The 16,045-nt window shown below is 45.6% G+C and overlaps 1 pseudogene; it reads left to right on the forward strand.

The window, feature by feature from the left end:
* The first annotated feature begins 663 nt into the window (after positions 1-663).
* LOC126253913 (5S ribosomal RNA) lies at positions 664-781 on the forward strand (annotated as a pseudogene).
* The last annotated feature ends 15,264 nt before the right edge of the window (positions 782-16,045 follow it).

Genomic DNA, 16,045 nt, shown 5'->3' on the forward strand with positions numbered 1-16,045 from the left:
ACTATGGGACTTAACATCTGAGGTCATCAGTCCCCTAGAACTTAGAACTACTTAAACCTAACTAACCTAAGGACATCACACACATCCATGCCCGAGGCAGGATTCGAACCTGCGACCGTAGCAGTCACGCGGTTCCGGACTGAAGCGCCCTAACCGCACGGCCACCGCGGCCGGCTAACGAGGTCATTAGAGACGGAGCGTAAGCTCGGGTTAGGGAAGGATGGGGAAGGAAATCGGCCGTGCCCTTTCAAAGGAACCATCCCGGCATTTGCCTGAAACGATTTAGGGAAATCACGGAAAACCTAAATCAGGATGGCTGGAGACGGGATTGAACCGTCGTCCTCCCGAATGCGAGACTTGTTCAGGTGCACTTCACAGAGACTATAAAAGTCTTACTCCATGTACTTCTGTATGCTAAAAATAGACGTGTAACAATACGATTTTAGTACTTGGCTCCTGAATGAGATGGAGGTGCAAATCGTACATGTTTTCCATCCACTGTTCCGCCACAGTTTAGATATTGTCATCTGTTTTGAAATCCCTTAGCATAATTCCTGCGCATAATTTTGTTTATTCAAAAGTTAAGTAAGTGTAACACTAGAATGGTTGAAATTATGATAGATAGCCGTAGTCACTTATTTTCATGCGGTATGTATGACTCCAGCCAACGGCCTTGCCGCAGCGGTAACACCGGTTCCCGTTAGATCACCGAAGTTAAGCGCTGTCGGGCTGGTCTAGCACTTGGATGGGTGACCAACCGGTCTGCCGAGCGCTGTTGGCAAGCGGGGTGCACTCAGCCCTTGTGAGGCAAACTGAGGAGCTATTTGATTGAGAAGTAGCGGCTCCGGTCTCGTAAACTGACATACGGCCAGGAGAGCGGTGTGCTGACCACATGCCCCTCCGTATCCACATCCAGTGACGCTTGTGCACTGAGGATGACACGGCGGCCGGTCGGTACCGTTGGGCCTTCATGGCCTGTTCGGACGGAGTTTAGTTTAGTTATGTATAACTCCAGAACATCATATACTGCTTTGCTTGTCTCTGGAATAACAGCGAATAATGATGGCGCTGAATTTCCTGTGCTCCATTTTAAGTCCTCAAAAGAGCGACCAGTTGCTGAAGACCTCAGCACGGCTGCTAGGCGTTTCTCAGCTGAAATGCTTTTTCTCACCACTGTACCTGTCTTGCTAATTTGTTACTCAATCAAATCCAGTCAGATGTTAAACGAGGCACAGTCCGTCCGTAATTAGTTTTAATAATAATGTGGAAAATTATCGCGCAGTTCACTAATTACACGCAAATGCTATACTGTGCCTGTATTCTTTTACCCAAAGACGTACGTTTCAGCAGCAGCAATCGCTCGAACGCGGTTTCCCTGCATTTGACAGGGTGCCGCGCAGTACTGTCGGATTGTTCGAAACGCCAGGAGCAACGCACCTGAGTGGGATGCCGTGCGTACCTGCTCGCGGGAGACGGATCTGCAGCTTGACTCGGCACGCCACGGTTTGGTCGTCGTTCCTGCCGGCAGGAAGGTGCGGAAAGTGGGGCGCGCGTCCGTCTAAAGGCTACTAAATTGGGGGTGCACCATCATGCTAGATGATGTGGACGGCTGCAGCCCTTCGATTTGTACTTGCAGGAGCCCTTCGAGCATCTCTACTTTTACGTTTCCCGTTATAGTTTTCTCTGCGAAGAAAAATGGATTGATCGCCCTGTTGTGCATTAGGCCACACCATACGTTAAGCTTCGGTCTATACCGGTCTGTCGACATGTGTTACGTGGGTTTTCGGAGCCCCTAATCTGAATCTTGTGCCTTTTTACATGTCTAAAAATGGGCAACTTGTCATTGTCACAACCGAATGCTTACTGCAGAGGGCCGGCCGAAGTGGCCGTGCGGTTAAAGGCGCTGCAGTCTGGAACCGCAAGACCGCTACGGTCGCAGGTTCGAATCCTGCCTCGGGCATGGATGTTTGTGATGTCCTTAGGTTAGTTAGGTTTAACTAGTTCTAAGTTCTAGGGGACTAATGACCTCAGCAGTTGAGTCCCATACTGCTCAGAGCCATTTGAACCATTTTTTACTGCAGAGGACGATTGTTTGGCTGCAGTGCTTGGACCAGACTTCTGAGCGCTGCTTTAACCTTACCGCGGACAGTGAAGGATATACGTCCCACTAAACGCATTTCTCCACAGCAATTAAGGGAATATGTGTTACCACTTCTGTGCGCTCCTTCCATCTAGTGGCAGTCCGCTGCATCAGCTGTAGTTTCTGTTTGTTGTGAAATATAACCTTCAGGACTGTAGGAAGTATATATCCCACCAAACAATGGTGTTCTAATGGTTATTGGGAAGTATGGTTACCACCAATGTAGTTTCTGGAAGGGGCTGTGGGAAGTATACTCGCCACAAAATCAATCTGTCATTTGTGGTCCTTGGGAAGCATACTTACCACCAACTTAGGGGTATCCCAAAGCTTTCGGGAATACGTTTTACCGTCTCTGTCTATGCCTGACATCTCGTTGTAGTACACTGCAACAGGTGTATGAAAACTGCTACAACAATCAGCTACTGTTTGTCGTGGGATCACTACTGTTGTCAGAACACATTGTTTCGCTTCTGCAATCTACATTATTGTGACCTGTATCAGTTCATATCTTTATTGCGTGATAAAGTTCCAAGGATGGTTTTCACGTTGTGGTAAGTAAACTTTAATAACGGTAACAAAAATATTTTTCAAAAAAGTAAAAGAAAACAAAATAAAAGCAGAAAATATTTATTAGGTTTCTTTTTACTTGTAATGGCAACACATAACAGCACACAAAAGGGAAGTGGGAAATCCATTTGTGCCGGCCGGGGTGGCCGAGCGGTTCTAGGCAGTGTTGCCAATTTAGCGACTTTGTCGCTAGAAATGACGACTTTTGCCTTCGTCTTAGCGAAAAAAAAACTTTTTAGCGACAAAAATTATTTATCGACTTATCTGGCGACTCTTGGAGTACTGACGACTTTTGAAGTACAAATAAAAACTATTTTGGGCCAGTATTTTCATTAACAAAACTAAGGTTTTAAGTATAGAATGGGTACTACACTGACTTTGTTCTAGATTTACTAAGTTAAATTAAGTTCTTAGCAGATCATGTAGCATTGTTCAGCATTTAGTAAACCTGAATGTGGGAATTGCCTACAGAATAAGAAAACCTTGACTATAGAACAATTCATTATTCATTACCTACTAGCCTGTTATCGTCGATAGCGTATCGATCTATAATTCTTCAACCTTTGAACTCCCCTTTATTTTTCGAACTGACAAAAAAAAAACTACGTAATATTAAGTATAATAAAATACATTTCTGTCCAGCAACCTCTAATTTTTCTCGCAGTCAATTTATTACCACATGCACAGTGGTAACGCAAGAACAATTCCGCGGGGGTATCTCAGGCATTATTACGTTTTAAACAACGAACAATAGGACTGATATCGAGTTACCGAGTGAGTAGATTGTTTCATGACCTCTAGTTCGCCTGAGTTTTAATGTATTTTCAGTGATTATAAATTGGTGAAATTATGTTATGGTGACTTACATAATGGATTTACCGCAGAAGAAGTGGCTGAAACCAATCGTTGGAGACGTATCCAAGGCAAAATGTCAAGTATGTGCGACAGAGTTTTATGCTAAATTGTGTGATATTAAAAAGCATTCGAAAACTATTAAGCATACACAAAAAATTGATTTTAAAAAAAACACAGACCACCTTACCTGTGAAAATTGTTCCGAAAACTACAGTTAGAATAGCAAGCAGAGCGGAAGGCGCCCTTTTTTTATTTTTTGCTGAACATTGTTCTATTTTAGCTGTAGATCATTTAGGAATACTGTAGAAGAAGGTGTTTTCCGGTGATGAGGACGCTGAAAACATGCAATTACATCGTACAAAGTGCACTAACATTATAACTGAAGTTTTGGCTACATACACAATCATTGGTTGAATATATAGGTAACCAAAAAGACAGTGTACTAATAGATGAATACACAGATGTATCAATATCTAAAATGCTAGGTATCGTTATACGGCACTATAATGTAAACAACCAAACCATTAGATCAGCATTTCTCAAACTCGCTGTGGTAGAAACTGCAGATGAAAGAAATCTGGCTGCTGTTCTTGTGAATTCTTTGAAAGATCTCAAACTTCTAGTCGCTAATATGGTAGGAATTGGCACAGATAATGCTTCTGCAATGGTTGGAATAAACAATGAGCTTTTCGAACAACTCAAGAAAGAATATGGTTTGAAGCATTTGGTATTTATCCGTTGCATTTGTCGCTCTCTCCAGCTTGCAGTTTCGCACGCCTCAGTGAATACCATACCTAGAAACATAGAGTTTCTTGTACGGGAAACCTACAATTGGTTCTCCATTTCATCCAAAAGACAACAGGAATATAAAAAGGTTTATGAGACAATAAATTGTGGAAAACAGCCACTAAAAATTTTGAAGGTCTGTGCAACGCTTTGGCTTTCTATTGAACCAGCAATACGAAGAATTCTGGAGCAGTGGGAAGAACTAAAGCTACATTTTTCACTTGCCATGGTTCAAGACAATTGTTACACTGACGATCTTTTGTACAAGATGTATTGTGACGATTCAAATCATCTTTACATGTTTTACCTTAAACATGCTTTAAAAGACGTACAAATAGCAATAAAAGGTTTTGAAGGAGAAGACAACGACCCCACTAAATTACTAGATACACTTGTATTTCTCATGCAGTCACTCGGACAAAACATAGTTTTTCCAACTGTTGATTTGTTGACAACACCAGTTCCAAGCGAATGTATGTACGCAAATCCGAACCTTGGCTTTACGTTTGAACATAAATTGTCTCAGTCAAGTTTGTCTGAAGAAAATAAAGTTTATTTGAAGAAGAAAAATGGTTCAAATGGCTCTGAGCACTATGGGACTCAACTGCTGCGGTCATTAGTCCCCTAGAACTTAGAACTAGTTAAACCTAACTAACCTAAGAACATCACACACATCCATGCCCGAGGCAGGATTCGAACCTGCGACCGTAGCGGTCTCGCGGTTCCAGACTGCAGCGCCAGAACCGCGCGGCCACTTCGGCCGGCTATTTGAAGAAGAGATGCATTCAGTTTAGTCTGAAACTCATAAAAGAAATTCAACAAAGACTGCCAAGTAACGTTACGATCCTGAAAAAAAGTCAATGCTGAATGTTGAAGAAACACTAAAAGTGAATAAAACTAATGCTGTAGCGGATGTAGCCAAAGAATTGGGTTTTAGTGGCGATTTCATAGACGGTATGCTGCAAGAAGGGCATAATATCAACTTCATTAGGTGGATTAAGACTACTAACACTGTTCGATTTTGGAGTGAGGTTTTGCAGTATAAAAATGCCGCAGGGGAGAATTCTTTTTCATTGATTTCACAACTAGCAATGACTGTTCTATGCCTACCGCACTCAAATGCAGAAGTGGAGAGAATATTCAGTTCTATGAACATTATAAAAACTAAACAACGTAACAGATTATCGTTAAAGACAATTAATGCTTTGGTCATATTGAGAGACCAGCTGAAGAAACAAAATAAAGATTGTGGATCTTTTGACATACGGTCACGTATTGGAGCTTATTGGAACGAACAAAAGTTACTCTTTTGCGACAAAACCAGTCGAACTGCAACATCATCTTTTGAGCGACGTTCAACCCTCCACATCAACTACAGTTCTGTCAGAGCATGAAACAGAAGAGTTATTCGATCTTCTGAGTGGCGATACTGGTATGTATATATTTTGTAACCTAATTTGAGTTATTGTTTTCTTTTGTTACAAATATAGTTGTATATTTCTATTATATTTAACTACTGTGATTGAAACAACAATTTATGTGTTGTGTCAATTACGATAACATGTTTAATTAAACGTAGCGTATTTTATATGTATGTTGTTGCAATCGATGCGTCATTTAGTTAAGACAATATAGCAATTACGTAGGAGACAATTTTTATTAATATTTTATTACCCCCCCCCCCCCCCCACTGGCTTATTGCACCATTCACAGCACGAAATTTTCAGTACACCCCCAGTAAAATCAGTTTTAGCGACTTTTGATATTGAATCTAGCGACTCGGGTTTTTTAGAGTTGGCAACACTGGTTCTAGGCGCTTCAGTCCTGAACCGCGCGACCGCTAGGGTCGCAGGTTCGAATCCGGCCTCGGGCATGGATGTGTGTGATGTCCTTAGGTTACTTATGTTTAAGTATTTATCAGTTCTAGGGGACTGATGACGTCAGATGTTAAGTCCTATAGTGCTCAGAGCCATTTGAACCATTTAAAATCCATTTACCACCAGCCTTAATATCTAACAAGGGTCCCGTGGTGTACTACCATAGTTTTTGGTCCCAAATCACAAAAATAAAATTATCAAAAAATAAATATAGTCAGTCGATCACATTTCTACTAAGATAGCAAAAAAATTACCTTCGCTGAGTTGCTACAAAATATGCATCCACGAAAGGGTTAATATGCAGCTTGCACTCTATCAATGTTTACTTGAGGCACAGGGGAACGTCCTCTTCGAGAACGGCTTTGACACTGCCTGCCATATTGGCGCTGATAATTCTGTAGCGTCGCGACCCAGTCTTTGGTTGGAAACTTTTAAATCCGTAAAAAAAAAAAAAAATAGGCAGCGGGTTTTAGCGAAACAAATTGGCACTGGAGGCATATAAATAAGTCTAAAGGCAGGTATCGCCTGTCATCGCCAGAAGCCAGTAGCACCACGACGACTCCAGAGTGACGCCGCGCTGTGACACGTCTGGGCTCCACCAGCTGCCGTCTTGGGTTTGATACCGGGCTGTGCAGGAAACAGTCCTGCCAATCTGTCGTTCATGCCAGCCGACTCCGGAACCTTTAGCCACGACGCCAGCCACCAGCCGACTACTGCCCGAGAGCGGCGAGTCGTACTCCGCGCACATCCGTCTTGGCATTCCGTCGCGGTGATGTGAACAAGGCGAGGGCCCGTTGAACCTGTGTGATGCTGAGGGATGCAGCACACGTCATTCTCCTTATGGCACCACCGCGACCGAGTGTGGAGCCGCTAATGTCAACGCCCGTGATCTACAGAGACTGTCAGCCTCAGCAGAACAACAGCATCAGGAGGAAGCAGGATCAGCGAGAAGGGACGCGCCTGCCTTACTATGCCAGGTACCAAGATCAATAAACCTCTTCACAATTGTTACCAGTGTTAGGCCACGGGCGTCCATGTGTGTATCACCACCCCACTCACTCTTCAGTTCCGCAGCACGGTTTTTGCCGCCATTTTAATGCGCTGCAGATTAAATCTACAACAAAGGAAAAAGAGAAACTTTAAGAGCCGCTAGACATTTTAAAACAAACTACGATTCTCTGTCTCTAGTAGTTTCCAAGTTACGATTTTTTGAAATGACATCGGAACATTATGGATAGCTTGTGTATTAATGATAGGATTGTTAATCGGTAATTACCACAACAAGTGTCAAGTTACTTTATTTATTGCATGGCTTTGAATCCTTGCTCGCCGGCACGGTAGCTCAGCGTGTTCGGTCAGAGGGTTACGTACCCTCTGTAATAAAAAAACTGAGTTAATCGATCATCAACGAACTTAAACGGATGTCTTACGACGTCCGCCCCGAGCAGATTCAACGAACAAAAGCGAACAAAATGAGATTAAAAAAAAAAAGAAAAAAAAATAGGTCAGTTGGCCTTTGGCAGTGCTGCGGTGAGGACACGCTGTGTTCCTTCCGCGGAGCGAGCGCTCGTGTTTGTTTACATCGTACTCGGCCGTTTCACGCGTACCGTACTCAGCATATAGATCACCATGACCCACCAATACAGGCAATCGACGCTCAAATTTACGTTCCGCAACGAATTTGCACGACCCAATGCGCCCAAAGCACTTGAACTATTCATACGAGAAGACGCAAAAATCCCGGCGACCGACATTCTTGGCATTCACTTGTCCATTGTGAGTAGCATCGTAGATGTCAAGATCATCAACGACGCAGCATGTGAACGGATCCTTCGGGAGAGCCATCCTGATTTAGGTTTTCCGTGATTTCCCTAAATCGCTTCAGGCAAATGCCGGGATGGTTCCTTTGAAAGGGCACGGCCGATTTCCTTCCCCATCCTTCCCTCACCCGAGCTTGCGCTCCGTCTCTAATGACCTCGTTGTCGACGGGACGTTAAACACTAATCTCCTCCTCCTCCTCCTCCTTCGGGAGACGAAGTAGGGCAGGGCCTCCGTTTCTGCTATGCTGATGGCAATGTGGGGACTGTGCACGTCGATTATTCTGGCATGGGACTCCGCACGATCAGACTTTTCGAACTTCCATTCGAACTACCGGCGGAGGACGTCGTGGCAGCGCTGCGCCCCTACGGCACGGTGCATCATCATACTGCGAAAAAATGGACGCAATTCCAGACATATCCTGTACTGAACGGAGTCCGCCAGGTCCGAATGGAACTTAAAAGACAGGTACCTTCATATCTGAATATCGGTGGCTGCCGTGCCGTCGTCATCTACGAAGGGCAAGACCTGCTCTGGTTGTGGAAAGGAGGGACACCTCTGATCGGAATGTATCCAACGTCGAATCACTCAACTGCCGCCGGCTCACGCGGACCCGCCATCGCAGCCGAGGCTACTACTTCCTGTGACTTACGTAGCAGCCCTCACGACCGCTACCACTTCACAACGACGACCGATATCCACTGTTGAGTCGCCGCTCCATCCTCCGATACAGGGCGATGACGACACATCCGTTCTACAAGTTACGGATTCAACTCCGATGGCGCCACCCCCGTCGACGGATGACGCGAGGCATGACGATAGCATGGCAATAGACTCGCTTATTGTGCCAACGGCGGCCTTTGTGCCGGAACGTCCTGTCGTTGCGATCGTCTGACACAGAAGGACACACCAGGAAGCAACGCTCTCCGAAGCGACGGAAGCGGAGGCGTAGAGCAACTTCCGAACGAGACGCGACACAGCCTCCAGAGGACGACGACTCAACCTTCAATGACGACGTTACCACAGAGGCAGCCGCCATTTGCTGCAGTGTGGCACCACCGAACGGAACTGAGGTCGAATCACATATATTTACAGGGACACAATCGGATGCCGATATGTCGGACAAATGCTGCCCACCACATTCTGGAGTGCAGGCACCCATGCCATGTCCTGAGACAGCTAGGGAAGCCGCTCTTGCTCTGAGTTCCCTGGCGTGGGCGGATGACTACGACGACGACGGCACCATGCAAGTCACGCCAACGGGGCCCACGCCATTGGCGCCGGCTCTCTAGAAACGACTGCAGGTAAGGTTTGGGGGAATGCGGAGGTGCCGGCCTGTGTGGCCGAGAGGTTCTAGGCGCTTCAGTCTGGAACCGCAGGTTCGAATCCTGGATGTGTGTTATGTCCTTAGGTTAGTTAGGTTTAAGTAGTTCTAAGTTCTAGGGGACTGATGACCTTAGATGTTAAGTCCCATAGTGCTCAGAGCCATTTGAACCATTGGATGCGGAAGTGCCGATACAATTGGAAGCTCCATAGACAGTTCCAATCTTAATGGACAACTTAGCACCTGCGGTTCGACAACAAGCGTATTGTATCGCCACGATTAATCTCAATACGATAAGAATGGCAGTAAAGATCCAGTTGCTGCGTGAGATGCTTCGTTCTTCGGATGTTGACATTTCTCTGTTGCAAGAAGCGTATATAGCGGCCCTCCCAGTCTTTTAAGGTTACGTGACATATATGTCACCGGCGGACCGAAGTGGCAGCGGTACGGCAATACTAGTGCGCGATGGAATTGCCATCGAAGAAGTGACTTAGCCTACCTTCCGTCAGGCAGGGGGCTGGCGATCACTGCGCTGGGCACACGCATCATTAACATTTACGCTCCATCAGGAACTGACCAACGCCGCGAGCGATCGCAGTTCTACTCGGAGGATATCGCCCCCCTCTTTATTAGTCGCTTCGACCAATACATCTTCGGCGGCGACTTTAACTGTGTGCTCCACCCCAAAGACCAAGTCCCACATTTCTCTACTTCTCAAGAACTTCGGCTAATGGTTCGAGATCTGCTTCTTACCGACACTTGGGAGAAAATGCATGGTGACTGTCCCGGACCCACATACTTTACTAGTCGCTCAGCCAGTCGCCTAGACCGCATTTATGTCTCACGAACTCGGTAGCGCTGGGAGTGTTGGACGCCGAACGTTGGCCGCTTGCCTTCTCCGATCATAGCGCTTTCATACGCACGGTCACTCTACAGCAGCAGCGGATATGGCGCAGCCGTCGACCTTGTAAGCTGAATGTGGCACACCTTCAAGACCCGGAATGCCGTCGGATTATCGCCAGCACATGGATGGATTGCGAACGTCGTCTTGCCCGATATCCTTGGACTAGCATAGTGGATGGAATGTGCAAAACCAGCGTTTCTGCGTGTGCTAACACAGTATGGAAAAGACATTGCAGCGTGGCTTCGCCACACATTGGACTGTTATTACACAATGCTCTGCGAACTCGCTACCCAACCACCGTCACCATACCGACAAATGGAAAGCCGCCGAATTAAAGGTAAAATATTGTCTCTACGAGGCACCGTTTGGAGGGGGTCGTCGTGCGATAGAGACGTCAAGACCGAGCGGGAGGATAAAACCCGTCTATGCATCATATCGTGCTCGACAGCCGCCGACGCCGCCAGCAGCTGATCACGGACCTCATTTTGCCCGATGGTAGGGTCGTAATGACTCAGGCGGACGATCACGACACACTGCAACACGTGTCGCACACCCTCGACAACGCAGCAGCGGCGTCGGACGACATCGAGGACGCGCTTAACAAGGGAGCACTCAACAAGTCGCCCAGACCAGACGGACTGCCGCTCGAGTTTCCGCGACCTAATGATGCCCCAATGGATCACCATGTACCAGGAACTGATGATCCCCGGTTTCCACTTGCCAACTGGATTCGTCAAAGGTCTCCTCATACCGATACACAAGCCTTCCAGAGGTCGGAGGGTCGAGACCTACAGACCAATTACATTGCTAAACTCGGACTATAAAATTTTCCCACGACTACTCGCCGGCCGCATAAAGAATGTTCTGCCACTACTCCTATCCCTCGAGCAAACGACACAGGGTGGAGTGACCAACATGCAAACGGCAACCAGCGAATGCAGGGATTTAATTAGTCATCGCCACATCCTGTCGCTTTCGAGCTGCTCCTCCATTGATTTCGACCACGCCTTCGACAGAGTTCATCACAAGTTCCTTCTGTCAGTTATGGCCCGCATGGGCTTCCCACCTGACTTTCCCGACATCTTTCAGCGCCTTTTCTGTGGATCTGCATCCCGGGTACTGGTGAATGGACGGATTGCTGGTCCTTTGCCGATCCGACGGTCAGTTCGCCAAGGATGCCCACTCTCCATGATCCTTTATGTGATCGCACTAGAACCACCTGTCGGAGGGTTGAAAAACAGGCTCTCGGGCATGTCATTGAGGGATCACACCTTTCACTGAAGGATATATGCTGATGACCTTCTATTACTTGACCGATCTGGTGAGGAGGTACGCTCGGTGATACAATGGATCAATCGATGCGGATTGGCAGCGGGCAGCCTCATGAATGTGGCCAAGTCGGCAGCGATGCCTATTGGGAGAGGTCTACAGGAGGACGCTTTAGCCCCACTCCCACTAGTTTCAAAAGACTACTACGCGAGATCTATAAGACGTACAGAAAAATGGTACATACTAGTTTCTTGGGCATAACATTTACACAGGATGTGCGCCGCACAGCTGCCATGAGCTATAAACGATTACTACAGGCGATACGCACAGAAGTTCGCGGAACCTAGTTCGACGGATGGACCTTCTACAACGTGTGGAATACCTCAACCTTCACGTGGTGACTAAGATGATCCACGTGGCTCAGGTTCTACCAATATCGACAGCGATGGCACACAGACTGCAAGCAGCGTTTGGATATTACCTTACCGCTGGACTCCTATTCAAAGTCCGCTACGAAACACTCACCCTCCCTCCGCGTGACGGTGGACTGTACGAGCGAGAGCTACAGCGTTATACTTGTGCACAATGCTGAAATTGTGGACCCATCAAGATACTTCCCTTACAGGACGTCTGTTAGATGAATCGCTGCCGGCGTCTCTTCTGCCACCTGTCACGATTGCGCATATTACTCCCTCACACTCGCACCTCTCGGCATTTATTCTGGAGTATAGTTACGTACACCCATACATTCCCAACACTCGCACTCCTAAGGCGAGCGATATTTACAGTTTGCTGCTAAGGTCCATCCCACGCAATGTGACTGAGAGGAAAAGCCCGACCTCCCTATGGCCTGCAGTGTGGAGAGCGCTCCAAAAGTCGTTCCTCCCCACGCGGGTACGAGCCGCGTGGTACCAGGTGGTGAACGGGAAGGTTGTAACACGACAAAGGCAGCATGCTATTGGGATGACGGATTCGCCCCTTTGCGCACGTTGCCACCTCGTCGATACGAACACCGTTTCACATGTGGATCGGCGTTAGAGGTATGGCTGCTAGTGCAGCAGATCCTCGCCTGCTACCCACGTATCGCGCTTCGCACAGTTGAGCCACGGCTCCTCCTTTGCCCGGAGGATACTTATTTCCCGCCTGCGAAGACTCACGCTCTCACATGGTTTAAAGGCATGTCCATATACTACCTCTTTCGAGATGATGAGAAGATGGTCCTTGATTACTGGCAATTTCTCCAGGACAGTCATAGCTCAATTGAGCGTACACCCCGATACCGACAGCTTTTTGCGAACTATTTGTGCAGTGTCTTCGATAACCCTCCTCACAGTTGGTAAGTACCAGGCAGAGGATGACCGCCGTCATGAAGCTCCACACGCTGCGAAATGTTTATCAACTTGGAACATGGCATTTGTGCGCAGATGGGCCATGCAAATGGAATGGCGTGCAAGACTTGCTTACATTTCTTTTTCTATTAATCCTATCATTTTACTATTAGTTTCAAATTCTATTTCATAGTTTCGAAGGTACTCTTGTTTTGTTATTGATATGGATGTAAACTCTAATTTTGCTTGTAGTAAGTGAAAGACGCCTTTTTCCTAACACAAAAAATGGTCAGAGCATTAAAAAAATCCTTAGCACCCTGGCTACTGTGTTATAAGTCGCCAGTTCAAATCCAAACGCTGGCAATTATTTGTTCCTTAAAATTAAAAAGAATGAAAAAAAAACAAAATAAAAAAGATAAAAGAAAGTAAGTGGCAAGCGAGCGAGACTCCCGTCCATGCGACCTGGTTCGAGACCGGTCTACGCTACTTAGTCATGGACTATGCGGCTGGTCCCGGCGGAGGTTCGAATCATCCCTCGGGCATGGGTGTGTGTGTTTGTCCTTAGTTTAATTTAGGTTAAGTAGTGTGTAAGCTTAGGGACTGATGACTTTAGCAGTTAAGTCTCATAAGATTTCACACACATTTTAACATTTTGAACTGCTGCGTATGACCTCACAACCTTCTACAACACAGGCAGCTGCTACACACACGGCATCCTGTAACGGAGTTTGATACACAAAAGCCTTCAAATATCTCAACAAACAAAACTCGAATGGATTTAAGTCGCAGACTGTGGGGTGTGTCAGAGATTCTGTTATTTGTAAGACGGCGTGAATCAACACTGAAATGATAGCAGCACGATTGAACGTGGAGCACATGTCCAGTCGCTGTTATTAAGGTTGCATCTTCAACTATTTCAGGCAGCATATTCTCAAAGACAGCATTGTAGACAAGTTCGCCTGTTCAAAGCGAATGTAAAACGAGTTGTAACACGGAAATGATGCGTTTCTGGACCCAACCCCAAATAAAATATTTTCTTCTTCTTCGTGTATAGGATATGTCCTGAATGTTTGACCGTAAATTTTTGTGACATCCTGTATAGGTCAGTTATAGTTGGCTGGGGGAGACCGTTCTTTTGTCGGAGAATGTTAAGAGTTACTACCCCCAATAGTGTCTATTAAAAGAATGTCATGTTCAAACGATCTACGGGAAGACGATTATCTCACTCGAACGACTGACAGTCGATAAAGGGAAATTGTTTGAAAAAGTTTTCAACCTTAACAATAACCGACTGAACGCCGTTCATTCACATCCTCTTCCTTCCTTCCATTTTTTGCTTGAGAAGGAATGCTAAAAATTTGCTGGTAACTGGTGATGAGAAAATGAACTGCCGTCCTACACAAAGAACTCACGAGGTGTTTGTTTGCCAGATAACGAATCTCGTGACCTTTGTATGTATCTCTCTTCCGCGTAACACGCTGAGATAAAGAGCTCGCCGCACAATGCAGATAATCCTCGGCTGAGAGATAAAAGAGATCTTACATGCTGATGTTGCACAATACTCCCTTCTGACATTTTGAACTATTTGGTACACCTGTGTCAGTTTAATATCACACTGTATTCTTTGTGAAACTGTTTCCAAGCTCCATTGTGGTTGTTCGGATAGTGATGGTTCCTTACGTTTCGCCATCCATAGTATTGTACATACACAAAACTCATGAGCAGTTATTAAAAAAATACTGAAGAACATGCAGCTAACTTCTCATACTCAAACAACGTGTGATCTCTAGTTGCATCCTTCTTTGTTTACAATTATTTGTAAGGGTAGGATGCTAAGCGCTTGTGCGGTTGTACAGGCACAGAATTACTTATTCCATCCCACTTGTACATTTTGCTCCCTTTTCAGTAGTTAACCTGAAATCGGTATATTATATTCACTTTTAGTTATGCCATTTCTCGGTCTGTTCAGAACCTCCAGATAAGTTCTAATCCTAAAAGTCGCATTACTGGTGCAAATGAGAAGATTAACCGTGTATCTCAGTCATGTTTCTGTACAGCGTCATAAAACCCTAGTTTTCACTTTGTACAGGGCGGACAGCGTAGTTCAGACAACTCAAACATTTCGTAAAGTGTTCTGGGATCGAAACGTAGTTTCTGACAAATTATAGTACGTAACCCTTCTAACTTATTTCTCTGCCGAGGTACTGAAGCAACTATAGTGTTGTTTTTTAAAATGGAATGACGTAAATTTTGAAACACGTTCAAAATCTTTTGGGAAGAGAATGTCTATAATATAACGTCTGAAAAGTCAGTAGTGAAATTTTGGGAAAAATATATAGCTAATTTTCTAAACACATGTTCCAAGCCGAGGGCCAAGATACGTTCTTCCTTTCACATAATGCGTACACATCACTGAATCACTGAATAGGTATTGGGGCAGTGCCTTAAATTTTTTTTTTTTGCGTCCTTCATTCCCGACTGACGAGAGTTGAGCAGGCTGTTGTACAATGTTGGTCTTTTTAGTCAAATATCCCAGTTGTCTGGCAGTGGGGCGGAGGGGATCACAATTAGGAATGGTTGGGAGAGGATGTCCAGTTCCGGAGTTCGCCTGGTAACGTCCCGAAAATCTAGGTCGGAACAGGGTGATTTTCCGTTGTCCCAAACAAAAATTAAGATTTTATAGATACCTGACAAAAAGAGTGAGGCACCCAGAAGGAGAGGAGGAAACGAAATGAAACTTAAAGGGTTGAGAGGGTATGTATTGTTATTTCAGTGATAACAAAATCAAGTCAAATAGACGGCGTTGTACCCCTCTCGCCTGGATTCATGCACTGGTTCGACTGGGAAAGACGTTATACAGCAGTGATCCACCCTTGATCAAAGCTGGCCCACAACTGTTGTAACTGATCTTTGATATCCTGGATACTGACTCTGGGATAGAGGTGACGTCGGGGGCTAATCCGACACATATTCTACGTATACATCTACATGGATACTCCACAAGTCATATTTAAGTGCATGGCAGAGGGTTCATCGAACCACCTTCACAATAATTCTCTACTATTCCAAACTGCTACAGCGCGCGGGAAAAATGAAACTTACATCTTTCCGTGCGAACTCTGATTTCCCTTATTTTGTTACGATGATCGTTTCTCCTTATGTAAATCGGCGTCGACA

This window comes from Schistocerca nitens, chromosome 4 (genome assembly GCF_023898315.1).
Source record: "Schistocerca nitens isolate TAMUIC-IGC-003100 chromosome 4, iqSchNite1.1, whole genome shotgun sequence".
NCBI classification, from domain to species: Eukaryota; Metazoa; Arthropoda; class Insecta; order Orthoptera; family Acrididae; genus Schistocerca; species Schistocerca nitens.